Source organism: Panthera tigris, chromosome B4, assembly GCF_018350195.1.
Source record: "Panthera tigris isolate Pti1 chromosome B4, P.tigris_Pti1_mat1.1, whole genome shotgun sequence".
Classification (NCBI taxonomy): domain Eukaryota; kingdom Metazoa; phylum Chordata; class Mammalia; order Carnivora; family Felidae; genus Panthera; species Panthera tigris.
This window is the reverse complement of record NC_056666.1, coordinates 123,704,400-123,718,569: the sequence shown is the minus strand read 5'-3', so window position 1 is coordinate 123,718,569 and position 14,170 is coordinate 123,704,400. Positions and strand designations below refer to the sequence as shown.

At 45.4% G+C, this 14,170-nt stretch overlaps 1 pseudogene; it reads right to left on the bottom strand.

Moving 5' to 3' along the window:
* Nucleotides 1–4,857: 4,857 nt before the first annotated feature.
* Nucleotides 4,858–6,187, bottom strand: LOC102955588 (annotated as a pseudogene).
* Nucleotides 6,188–14,170: the final 7,983 nt, after the last annotated feature.

Genomic DNA, 14,170 nt, shown 5'->3' with positions numbered 1-14,170 from the left:
TTCCCATAACTAAATGCTTTTAAGTCTTTGATTCTTTTAATTCTTCTCCTGGGTCATGCATGTTTCTAGGATCTTGGAAACATGGATCTTGTTCTAAGAAGAGCTGGATCTTGCTACAGCAAAACAGAGCGTCTAGGACTAGGTTGCTGGCATCTCCTCAAAAGTACTTAAGGGGCTCCTGGGTGGCTCTCAGTTAAGCATCCGACTTCGGCTCGGGTCATGATTTCATGGTTCGTGGGTTCGAGCTTCCTGTCGGGCTCTCTGCTGTCAGTGCGGAGCCTGCTTCAGATCCTCTGTCTCCCTCCCTCCCTCCCTCTCTCTCTCTCTCTCTCTCTCTCTCTCCTCCTCCCCCTCCCCAGCTTTCACTCTCTCAAAAATAAAGAAACATTTTAAAAAAGCATTTAAAAGATCTATACATAATGAGGTCAATAATGAAGCATTCTAATAATACTACTTCACACAACGATAGGCATGCAACCTGATAGATATAATCAGAAGAGGGAACACATACAAACAAGAGTGAAATCATGGGAGAGGACTTGAAGGAAAACCTTTTGTTTTTACGTGGTTAAATTGTGCATAGTTTGTACTGTTCCCCTTTTCTCATCCTACACTACCCCTTTTACCTATATCATGTTAAGAACATTTTGCACATTTACACATTCTGATTACAAACACTGTTACAGGGCCCCACACTGCTATTCAGAACAGAGAAGTCTCTATTATTTTTAAATGAATGCTTTCAAGTTCATAATACTTTGAAGCTGCCAAATGGACCACCTACACACTGGCTATAAGTTCCTGATTTATTTAGCAGGGAATACAGAAGGGATCAGAAGAGAGGTGGCTACAGAGAAGTGAAGCAGAACCAGCATATTTTTGTATGGCTTTTCCCTCTGCACGGGCGGGAGGCTGCTAAAGCAGCTTCCTATGCCCCTACTCGCCCAGCTCCATTTTTTGTCACTATTTATTTATTAAAAATTTTGTTTAATGTTTATTTTTGAGAGAGAGAGACAGAGAGAGAGAGAGAGAGAGAGAGCGTGAGCAGGGGAGGGGCAGAGAGAGAGGGAGACACAACTCACCCCAGGATTTCTGGGACTTTTCAGGTGTTAGCACTGCAAGTCCCATGTCTCACAAAACCCCTCAATCCCTGGTAATCAGTGATAGTTGGTCACCTAAGTGGGTACTTCACACCCACTTAATGGCTTTAATTTGCATTTCCCTAATGACTAATAATGCTGAATGGGTATTCTTTTTTTTTTTTTTTAATGTTTATTTATTTTTGAGAGAGAGAGAGTGTGAGCAGAGGAGAGGGGCAGAGAGAAAGGGATACACAGAATCCGAAGCAGGCTCCGAGCTGTCAGCACAGAGCCCAACACAGGGCTCAAACCAACGAGCCTCGAGATCGTGACCTAAGCTGAAGTTGGACACTTAACCGACCAAGCCACCCAGGCGCCCCTGTCACTTTTTTAAAAAACAATTTTTTATTTTTAGGAAATCTCTACACCCAACGTGTGGCTCGAACTCACAACCCCAAGATCAAGAGTCGCATGCTCTACTGACTGAGCCAGCCAGGCTCCCCTGTCACTTTTTCTTTTGATATACTTTTGGATTTATGGACAAATTGCACCAGTAGGATAACCCAGATTCAAAAATGGATACATTTTGCTCCCTTTGCATTTTGCTTCATTGTATTTTTTTTCCTCTCTCCCCACACCACATACCCACACAATCTTTTTCTAAATAATCCGAAAGAAAGCAAATTGTAGACTTTGTTTATCCCTACATACTTCAGTGTATGAATCCTAAGTACAACAATATATATATATTTTTTTACGGAACCAGAGTGTAATGAACAAAATCAGAAAATTTGACATGAATATAGGACTATTATGTAATCCACTGTTTGTATTCAAACTTTAATCGTCTCCATAATGTCCTTTACAATTTTTCCTTCCAGCCCAGGACCTAACACAGGATCATGGACTGTATTCAGTCTTCTCAACCCAATCTGCGACAGTACCTTCTGTTTCCTCATGATTACATTCAGATCGTATGTTTTTTGCAAATACACCACAGAAGTGATATTAGTTCTTTTCTCAGTGAATCATATCTGGAGGCACGTAATTGTAGATTTGTCTTATTACTGGTAATGTTAACTTTGATCTGGTAATGTTAACTGGTAATGTTACTGGCAATGTTAACTTTATAAAATTATTAGTTATGTCTTTTCAGTTAACTAGTATTTGTGGGGAGATATGAAAACATAACTGTCTCATTAAACTTTCACTCCTTAATTTTTACATCTATTGATGATTTTCTAATTCTTTCATTCACATTCTTTTTTTATTTAAATTTTTTTAATGTTTACTTTTTTTTTTTTTTTAATTTTGGGGACAGAGAGAGGCAGAGCATGAACGGGGGAGGGTCAGAGAGAGAGGGAGACACAGAATCGGAAACAGGCTCCAGGCTCCGAGCCATCAGCCCAGAGCCTGACGCGGGGCTCGAACTCACGGACCGCGAGATCGTGACCTGGCTGAAGTCGGACGCTTAACCGACTGCGCCACCCAGGCGCCCCTAATGTTTATTTACTTTTGAGAGGGAGAGACAGAGCATGAGCGGGGGAGAGGCAGAGAGAGGGAGACACAGAATGTGAAGCAGCCTCCAGGCTTGGAGCTCTGAGCTGTCAGCACAGAGCCCGATGCTAGGCTCAAACTCAGGAACCATGAGATCATGATCTGAGCCAAAGTCGGACGCTTAACCGACTGAGCCACTCAGGCGCCCCTCTTTCATTCATATTCTATGTCTTAGTTGGTATTGTACTGTGAGAAAGAGCTTTCTCTTCTCCTATTCATTTATTTATTTATGTCAGTTTTGACTCATGGATTTTTATTCTGTTTAATGGGTTTTTAATTCATTACTTTATAATTTATTTTGATATTAAAGTTGTCCCAGAGGGAGCCCTTTCAATCTGCAAACCTCTCCTTTTTATACGTTGCCTTCATTCTTTGAGCACTTCCTTAATTTCTGGTACAGCTATTTTGGGCTCATTTTGTATTTTTCCTGACCCAGCCCTGGTATTAGCTTTTTCTCCAAGGAACACTATGTTGAGAATGGTATCTATTTACTTATTCATTTATTTATGTTGTTGTTGTTGGGAGTGGTATTTAGAGAGCGAGATCTGGATGGCAGGTGTACTCATTGCTATTGATGTGCCCTAACCTTTAGGCTCTCTCATTGTAGAGGGCAAGGAAACACACACATACACATTCATATCCTCATATATTAATGTTTGTTTCCTTATCTGTCTGTATTTAAAACTTCAAGAATGAGAAACTTGGGGTGCCTGGGTGCCTCAGTCAGTTAAGCATCCAATTCTTGAATTCAGCTCAGGTCATGATCTCACAGTTCCTGAGATGGAGTTCCTGAGTCCGGCTCTGCACTGACAGCGGGGAGCTCACTTGAGATGCTCTCTCTTCCTCTCTCTCTCTCTCAAAAATAAATAAACTTTTTTTAAAAAGTAAGAATGAGAAACTTGCAGCAGTGTGCTGGAACCAGCTTGAACCGGCTTACTAAATAATTGCAATTCTGTGAGCTGGTTGTAGGTTGAAAGCAGCCATCCGAGCATTTATAATATAACAATTGGCAAATGCTACAGATAAAGTGTTTACCCCGCCTCACCCCAAGTCAGTTTCGCATGAGCCACTGGAAATCTGACTTCCGTTACCCTCAATATACCCAGAGTTATTCAGAATACTTAGGTTACATGGCAAAAGGGAATTCAGGTTACTAATCTACTGACTTTAAAATAGGGAGATTATCCTGGATCATCTGAGTGGGCACAAGGTGCTCACAAGAGTCCTTAAAAGTGGAAGAGGGAGGGGCGCCTGTGTGGCTCAGTCGGTTAAGCTTCTGACTTGGGCTCAGGTCACGATCTCACTGTCCGTGAGTTCGAGCCCCGCATCGGGCTCTGTGCTGACTGCTCAGAACCTGGATCCTGTTTCAGATTCTGTGTCTCCCTCTCTCTCTGACCCTCCCCTGTTCATGCTCTGTCTCTCCCTGTCTCAAAAATAAATAAAACGTTAAAAAAAATTTTTTTTTTAAATAAAAAAAAAAAGTGGAAGGCGGAGGCAGAGAAGAGAGTCAAAGAGCTATGAGGATGGAAGGGGGGGGTCAAAGATGCTACTTTGCTGTCTTTGGAGACAGAGGAAAGGGACCACAAGCCAAGGAGTGTGGTTGGCTTCTAGAAGCTCAAAAAGCATTCTCTTCTAGGGCCCCCAGAAGGAATGTTGACACCTTAAGCTTAGTTCAACGCGTATTGGACTTCTAACGTACAGAACCGTAAGGTAACAAATGTTTTGTTTAACCACTAAGTTGATGGTAATTTGTTATAAAAGCAATGGAGAATGAATAGGCACAGTGTGTGTTTCTTCTGTCAGGGCATTTTCTCTCAGTCAGTGAGATTCATCCCTTTTGCTGAGTCCATGATTTGTTTCTTTTTATTGCACAGTAGTATTATATGAAACACCAAAGTTAGTTTTGCCATTCTCATAGTGATGAACTTTTGATTATTTCCAGTTATTAGACTACTATGATAAAGCTACTATGAACAGGTTTCTTGTTTTTTTTGGGGGGGGCCTCAAAATGTGACATTCATTCGAAGGAAAAGAAAAGAAAAGAAAAGAAAAGACCAGATATCCATCCCTTAGCTCCCTTCCCTCCCCCATCCTGTTTCTCTTTAGTCCCCCAAGGACTGGACCCCGGCTAGGGGGATGTAGCAGGACAACCCCTCTCAGATGAGGTCAGCAACACTGAGGGGCATCTCCTCAATGGAGGTGTTGTAGAAGGTCTCGACGTCTCAGAGAGTCCTCTTGTTTTCTTCTGTCACCATGTTAAAAGCCACATCCTTATGGTCAAATCATCTACCAGGGCTGATTCTGCAGATATAATTTTCCCTGTTGGTGGGAAGGTCATGGTTGATGACTAAGGAGACCTGCTGCACATCAGTGCCTCTGGCCAGCAGGTCAGTGGTAATCAATACTCTGCTACAGCCAGAGTGGACCCCTGTCATGATCACATCTCACTCCCTTTGGTCCACATCTCCATGCGTGGCAGACTCCGCGAAGTGTCGGGCATGCATCTTCTCAGCGGGCCAACCAACCTTCCGGTGTTGATTATGACTGCCTGTGTGACGGTCAGGGTCTCATACAAAGTCACACAGAATGTCTAGCATCCACGCTTCTCATTCCACATTGATGTAGAACTCGTGGATACCCTCCAGGGTCAACTTTTCCTTCTTGACCAGAATCTGAATGGGGTCCCTCATGAATTTCTTGGTCACCTCAAGCACATCGGAAGGCACTGCAGCTGACAGCAAACCCCTCTGGGTGTTGTTGTCGAGCTTTTGAAGTATGTCATAGATCTGGCGCTTGAATCCACAGCTTAACATTTCATCAGCTTTGTCCAGTACACACATCTTGATGTATTTGGGAGACGGGATCTCTAGTTAAGCATATCAAACCCATGATTAGGGGTACCCACAATGATATGGGGAGCTTCCATCTGTAGCTTTTGTACCTCAGCATGCACATGGGTCACATGGGTCCCACCAATGCAAGTGTGGCAGGAGGTACCCACATAATCTCCAAATGCCATGGCTACCTTCTGTATCTGCTGAGTCAATTCTCTAGTGGGTGTCAGGACCAAGTCCTTTGGAGCCTTTAGGTCCAATTCAATCTGTTGCAGGATCCACATGGCAAAAGCGACTGTTTTCCCAGTCCCAGATTGGGCTGGAGCGATCACGTAATAACCCTTGATACAAGGAAGAATGTCTTGCTGCTGGATGGCCAAAGGCCTCTCAAAACCAGAGGTGTAGATGTCACAGAGGAGGGACTCAGAGAGGTTCGTGTCATCAAAGCTGCCAACATTTTCATTCTAGTTACTCTCGAAGATGCCTTGGGCTCCGTCCCGACACAGTCATTGTCTCTGGATTGGGATTCCTGACTCACAGACATGATCCTTAGAAACTAGGCTATGAACAGTTTTCTATGCTCTTTCTTTGGATATACGAGCATCCATTCAAGAGAATTGTTACACATTTTGGCTTTTGCCTGGTTCTTAAGCCAGACATTATCAGCAAGCCACATCATCATCCCCAGAAGAGTAGTCAATGAGCAGATGTCCCTGAAAAATAGCTCAGCCATCAGTATCCCAGTGTTGCACAAAGCCTGTCTGCCAGCAAAAATCCAACAAAGTCAGCTTAAAGATGCTAGAACAATGCAGTCTATAATTAAAGTTTTTAAGTAAATTAATAATTCTGCTGGGAGTGGAACCAGAACAGAAAATCAAAAAGCCAGTAGCAGCACCACTAAAAGTAAAGGATGGTAAATTAAAATGTATGTATCCATGCATTTCAGGAGGAAAAGAATTGAGTATCCACTCAGGATTGACAACATTGTGTTAGCCTGACTTATAAAGACTCTGCTGACAACCTAAGTAGGGACATGGTCAGATAAGTAAATAGTATCTGTCCATAACTTATCTTCTACGTTCTCTGATCATGCTTTTCATTGGGTGTCATGGAAGGAGAGAGACCCTATAGTCCACCTGGTGGGTGTGGACCCAGGAAGGGGTACAGGAAACTGGAGTGTCCTTGTTAATGAGAACAGGAAGTCCAAAGCCCAGAGGCAGGAACTCGTGGGCACAGTTGAGGAACCACAGGAACCTGATGAGTATTCAAGGACAGCAAACCTCTGCTCCTTCAGAGGTACATTATAAAGACCCCAGGAATAGGGAACCCTTGAAACATTACCATGTTCATGCAGAAACTCTCAGTAGGGACCAACCAATGACTATATTTCCAAAAGAGATATAAACATCATACCGAAATTCTTTTAATTCCTCAAAATCCCCTTCTCCTCCCCACCCCCCTGCTTTTTTTTTTTTTTTTTTTTTTTTTTTGGTAAAAGTTCCTGGGAATAACCTTTACCTGGAATACTTTCTCTTTCTTTTCCTATCCCCCCTCCTAAAACTTCTGTTAGCATGGCTATTGATCCTTTACATTTCAGTTTAATATCACTTCCTCTTACAAGTCTTCCCCACTCCCTCGTGTCTCCCTGATCCCCAAACTTTGGAAGATGCTTCTGCTTTGTACAGCTACAGCCTTCTCAGATTCGCCTTACCATTAACTCTAGCTTTTGTTGTCACTGTGTATTTAGTCATCTGTCTTCCCTGAAAGACAATGAAGTGGTACCCTCGGGACAATTTTTATCACCATTTAAGCTGTGGAATCTGAAGTACATTGTAGAGCGATACCTTGACTCCTCATCTATAAAACAGGCACAACAACAGGCCCTACCTTAGAGCACTGTGGTGAGCACTGAATGAGTTCATACAGACCAGGCGCTTAGAACAGTAGACCCTCACAGATGATCTCATACCAGCTCCTGGATCTTCCCATCCTCTGCCATTTTGGCAAATGGCAATTCCAGTATTCCGACTGCTTGAGCCAAAAGCTTTGGACGCATCCTTAACCACCTTTCTCTTTCTCTCTTACCCCTCATTCAATCCATTAGTAAATCCTGCCTGTCAGCTCTACTCCCAAATGATCTACTGCTCAAATGATGCAGCACTTTCTCACCACTTCCTCTATGACCACCCTGGTCTGAGCCATCATCCCTCTCACCTGGATTACTGAAACAGCATCCTTACGGGTCCTCCTCCTGCTTCCACCGTTGCCCCTCACTCAGCTCTCCACAATCATCCCATTGAACCACAAGTCAGAGTGGGCTATTTCTCTGCCCAGACCCTTTCGGTGGCTCCTGTCTCACTCAGAGTCAAAGCCCAAGACCTGATGATGGCCCACAAGTCTCATGACTGGCCTCCAGCTAAGTCTCATTCCAGCCACACGGGACTCCTTGCTGTTTCTTGAACAGAACATACACACTTCTGTCTCAGGACCTTTGTGCTTATTGTACTTCCTCCAGAGAGCTCCCTCACTCCTTTCTGCTCAAACCAGTAAGAACTCCGTGGACCACCTTATATAAAACCATCTCCCTCCTCTCTATACTCCTCCACTCCAGACTCTCCAACTCTTTAACCTATTTTATTTATATTCCTAGTAGTTATTACTATGTGGGGTATCTATCTATGTATCTTTATACATGTATACAGAAAGCTGTGTGTGTGTGTATATATATATATATATATATATACACATACATATATATATATACATACATATATATATATGTGTGTATATATATATATATATATATATATATATGTTTGTTTATTGTCTTTCCCCACTTGAATGTAAACTCTGTAAGGCAGGTATCTGTTTATTTTGTTCACTATTACACTCCCAGAGCATGAAACAACATGGCATAAATGCCATAACTGCTCAATAAATATTTGTAAATAAATGAATGACTATTGTTATTTGGTACACAGTAGTAGGTCCACCATAACTACTTACTGCATAAAAAAACAAATGAATATTCCATAGTTTCCCCAGAAGAGCATTGCTAATGGGGGGCTCAGGTGAAAGAAACGGGGACGTGTATGCACAAACATTTGCTGCATGGGCTGCATGTTCTTGGAATCACGGTTTCTTCTAATGCTTTTTAAAAATGAGTGTTTCAGAGGGGCCTGGGTGGCTCAGTCAGTTAAGCATCGGACTTCTGCTCAGGTCCTGACCTCACAGTTCATGAGTTCAAGCCTCATGCTGGGCTCTGTGCTGACAGCTCAGAGCCTGGAGCCTGCTTCAGATTCTGTGTCTCCCTCTTGCTCTGCCCCTTGCTTGCTCTCTCTCTCTCTCTCTCAAAAATAAATAAAAAAACATTTTAAAAAAATAAATAAAATGAGGGTTTTATACGGTTTGTATGTCCACTTTTAAGTAGTCTGCACTTTTAAGTTTCTAAACCTCAGTTATCATCAGAATTACCCACAGGGATTCTTAGTCAATCGGTCTTATTTAATTGGGAATTTAAGTAGGTTTGAGCAAGAATTTAACCTTTAGTTTCCTTATATGAAGAATAGGATTATAATACCATCCACTAGGGTGGTAAGGATTACATAAAATATTCTCTGTGGGGTGTCTTACACAGAGTATTAGGTACTAATGCTTCTGCTCATTTTCTTTAAAGTTTAGAGGTAAAATTCTTACAAACAAATCATATTCCTTGCTCTCTAAAACTTGAGGTTTGGGGGCACCTGGGTGGCTCAGTCGGTTAAGCTTCTAACTTCAGCTCAGGTCACAATCTCAGGGTTTGTGAGTTTGAGCTGGGCGTCGGGCTCTGTGCTGACAGCTTGGAGCCTGGAGCCTCATTTGAATTCTGTGTCTCCTCCTCTCTCTGCCCCTCCCATGCTCATGCTCTTGTCTCTCTCTGTCTCTCAATAATAAATAAATGTAAAAAAAAAATTTTTTTTTTTAATTTTAGGTTTGATTTCATCTTTAGTCCGGATCTCTACTTTGAGTTCCAGATTTATTTTGCAAATACGTACTCAGCATCATCACTTGGATGTCTCACTGAGATGTCGAACCCAACATATCTAAAGCAACTCAAACTTGTCTGCTCGAGGCCTCCTCCTCCAAGTCCCCCTTCTCCAGCAATGGAATAAGCTCACACCAGACATCTAGGAGTCCTTTCCCCTCTCTCACCTTTCACGTGCAATTAACGATCAGGTGCTTACGGTTCCGACTCTGATCAATTTTCTCGGTCCCCCATCTTCTACTCTCCATTGCCTGCACGCTGGTCTTCACACACCCTCTGCAGCTCCCTTCTTACTCATTCTCCACACTGCAGCCAGAAAGGTCGTTTACAAATACAAATCGGGTCGTGTCCCGATGGATCCTCTCCAACTCTTTAGTGGCTTCCTTTTGTCTTTAGGACTAAGTCTAAAGTTTTCAGAGTGGCCCCCAAACCTTCTACCCACCTCTCCTTCAGCACAGGCACCTCCCTGTAGCCACAGGTGAAGCCTGTTCCTACCCAAGAGCCTTCAAACCTGTAGTTTCCATAGCAACAAGTGCACTCCCCACCCCACCCCCTTCCTTTGTTGCCCGACTTAACTCTTCCTTATTCTTGAAGGCTCAGCTTAAATGTCACTTCCTCAAAGCGATCTTTTTTACCGCTAGAGCAGACAGGTCCCTTGGTTACACAGTCTCATAAGTCCCAGGCCTTCCTCTAGCAATCATCACAACCGTGATTAATACCGATCCTCAATTCTAAGCCACTTGCTTCACATTTTAAGTTGCCAGCTGTCAGGCAGAAGAAGATGGCATTACCATCACTGTTGCCAACACACATTAGGACCTAATTTTTTAAAAGGGGGTGTCTCTGGACCCAAACCACCTTGCGCTATTTTCAGAGTTGAAATTTAATTTAAATTTGGATTTCAGGGGCACCTGGGTGGCTCAGTCGGTTAAACATCTGACTCTTGATTTTGGCTCAGGTCATGATCTCATGGTTCCTAAGATGGGGCCCCGAGTGGAGCTCTGTGCTATCAGTGCAGAGCCTGCTTGTGATTCTCTCTCTCTCTCTCTCTCTCTCTCTCTCTCTCTCTTTCTCTCTCCGTTTCTCTCTGCCCTTCCCCCACTCTCTCTTTCTCAAAATAAATAATAAACTTAAGAAAGTAACCAATTTGGATGCCAACTTAAAGCTTAAAATATCTAAAACAAAACAAAACAAACACTCTATAGGGATACTTGGGTGGCTTAGTTGGTTAAGCATCCCACTCTTGATTTCGACTCAGGTCATGATCTCAGGTTTGTGAGTTCATGCCCCCAGTCAGGCTCTGTGCTGACAGCGTGAAGCCTGCTTAGGATTCTCTCACTCTGCCCCTCCTCCGCTCTCTCTCTTTCTCTCTGGAACAAATACATAAAACATTAAAAAAATACACACTACATTGTGGCATACAGAATGTGGAGCACTGCCTAAGTAGAAGATTGCCCACCACGGCCAACGAGTGAAATTTAGGGCAGTTGAAACCATCAGCTCAGAATCAATCAGAAGAAAATGGTGGTAAAATTTTCAAAACTGGGAGAGGGTGGCTTCTCTGACACCAACTTTGCTCAGAAGTCCTGAAGGACTACTTGACCCAGGGGAGGAACACTTATCTGGTTGGAATTTGACTTCTGGCAAACTTTTAAGAGCAGCTATTTATCTCCTAGTGATATGTAATTGAGAACAGTAAGAACAAAAGCCACTTGGAAATACAGACAAAGCATTGTGTTTTCCCATATGCTTTGCAATCATCCTTTCATACCCCTAATGGTGTTCAGGGCGTGAAGAACCCTGCATACACCCTTATAAAAAGCATTAATGCACAGGATCAAGCCTGACACGGAGGCATACTTCACCCTGAATGTGAAGGTCAAAACTCAGTTTGATTGTAAAGGAGAAAAACAGAAAAAAACAAAACAAAACTGGATAAACGTATGCTCTGCTGTCCCTTAGCACCTGAAAAGCTGCTACTAAATCACGGGCGTGACTGACAGTTGGAAACTTTGCTCTGAGAAAATGAGTGCCACCAGCTGTGTCATTTTTAAAATGACAGTCTTTCAGAATAAGTGCCTGAGGACCGACGCCTATGTTTTGTTCACTGGAATGTCCCCCGAGCGTAGGCCAATACCTGAGTCCTATACAAAAGGTGCTCAATAGTTGTTAGATAAGAGTTCTCGGTTTACACTGCAAACTTTGGTCGCTTTCACCCAGGTTGTGGCGAACTTGAAAAGGCTTGGGATCCCGGCCACCTCCCCCGTGCCCGTGCCCTTTGCTTCTCCACCTCTCTCCCACGGGGAGGGTGCTGGGAGCCGCCCTAAATCCAATCCCCTTACGGGGCCACCCCCTTCTCTCTCTGACCTCGGCTCCGGCTCGGCCCCTGCTGCGCTGCTCCGCGGAAAGGCCAGCGGAGAGTTGCAAACGCTTTGGTTTTCATTCCAGTCTACGAGAAGGAAACACGAACCCAGCCACCAGGAGGCCCCTGGTCTGAGAACAGAAATCATGAGTCATAGATTCGGGGGTTCGGACCTAGGAGCAGCTGGCGATGTGGATGGGCGTGGGTCTGCGGGGATGGAGGGGGCTCCCGAAAGGCCACAGCCCTTCCCTCCCGGGTAGGGCTCCCCGAAGATTCCCCCACCCCCACCCCCCACCCCCATGCCCCCGACCCCGTGCTCTCCTCGCTCTCGCCCCGGGCCCGCGGCTTTCAGGGGGCGGCCAGGGGTCCGGGAGGGGGCGGCGTTCGCGCTCCAGGTCGCCGCCCCCGCGGCCACATCACCAGGCGCTCGCTTCCCCTGGGGCGGCGGCGCGGCTGCGCGTGCGCGAGGCGGTCGCGCGGGGGCGGGGAGCGAGCGGGCCGCGGGCGCCGGCTCCCGGGCTGTCAGCGCCGGGCCGGCGAGGGCGCGAGGAGGCGCGCGAGCAGGAAGGAGCCGCGGCCCGGGGCCGCCGCCAGCCGCCGCCGCCGCCGCCGCTGCCGCCGCCGCGGGGGACCAGGTGAATGCTCCTTCCGTCCCCCGCCCCGGGTGCCTCGGTCGCGTCTGAGGAGGCGGGGTCCCCTCTCCTTACACCGGCCGCCGCGGCCGCGCTCCGGGGCAGGTGATAATGGAGGGGAAGTCTGGGCTTTGGCCGCGGCGCCGGGTTCGGGTGCATCCCAGGTACTGGAGGGAGGAGGGGCGGGACCGGGCTCGGGACCCAGCGGCCGGGGCGACGGGGAGCGGCGGCGCGCCCCTCCCGAGCCGCCGTGTCTCCCCACCCCCTCGGGCCCCCGCGCCTGCCCCACCTCGGGCGGGACCGCAGGCTGGCCCTGGGCGCCGGCTGCCGGCAGCCGCGGGTGGACGGGCGGGCGGCCCCGAGCCCCGCTGGGCCCGGCAGCGGGTGGTGGCCGAGTGATGGGTGGAAGGTGAGCTGGGCTGGAGACGCCGCCAGGCGGGCTCGGGGCACACCCCGGCTCCGCTGCTTCAGGGCTCCGCAGTTGCTCTGTGTCCCCGCCCTCTTTGATTCTTTTCTTTATGTAAGTGAAATACACGCATCTCAGTTAACCCCCCCTCCCGCCCCAAACGTGCATCTACATGGAGAGATTATATGTTCGTATGTAATTATGTATTTACCATTTACATGCATATTACGTGTCGTCTGTCTGTAAATGAGCACTTGGGTTTTTTTTTTTTTAATTGAGATATACTGCACACACCGTAAAATTCGCCCTTTCAAAAGTGCGGCCTTCACATAGTCACAAAGTTTTGCAACTGTCACCACTATCCTGAAATTAGCATCACGTCAAAATGAAACCCTTTGACCCATTAGCAGCCGTTCTCATTTCTCCTTTAGCCCACCCTCTAGCAACCATTAATCTACGTCCTTTCCCTAAGGATTTGCCTGTTCTGGAAATTTCATATGAATGGAATCATACAGTAGGTGACTTTTTGTGTCTGGCTTCCTTCGCATAAAAAATGTTTTCAGGGTTCATCCATTTTGTAGCGTGTATCCGTATTCTTTTTCATGGCTGGGTACTATTCCGTTGTATTGATGTAGCATAGTTTCAGATATTGTCTATCTATTCATCACTTGATGGACATTAAGGATGTTTCCACTTTTGGTGATTGTGAATAATGCTGCTATGAGTATTTGTGTGCAGGTTTTTATGTGGGCATATGCTGTCATTTTTCTTGGGTGTATATATGATTAGCTTGTTGAGGAACAGCCAAACTTTTCCATAGTAGCTGCAACCTTTTACATTCCTGCGGAACAGTGTATGAGGGTTCCAAATTCTCCACCTGTTGGCCAACACTTGTTACTGTCTATTGGGTAGTTTTTATTATAGCTATGCTAGTGGGTGGGAAGTGGTATTGATTTGCATTTACCTGATGACCAATCATGTTGAGCATCTTTTCATGTTCTTATTTGCTGTTTGTACGGCTTCTTTGGAGAAATGTCTCTTCGTATCCTTTGCCTATATTTTAATTGGGTTATTTGTCTTTTTTCTTACATGTCGGGTGTTTGTCTTTTTACTGTTGTATCGTTCATTTGTGGACGAAATTTTAGGTTTGGGGGCTAGTAAACTTGAAAAAAACCAACCAACCTGATAGCAAGTGACATGGTGCTTCTACTTGGGGGAAACTAAGTGCCATTTATGCTTTTTTCAGAATACCCAACCTGTCAATTCTTGGGTGTCT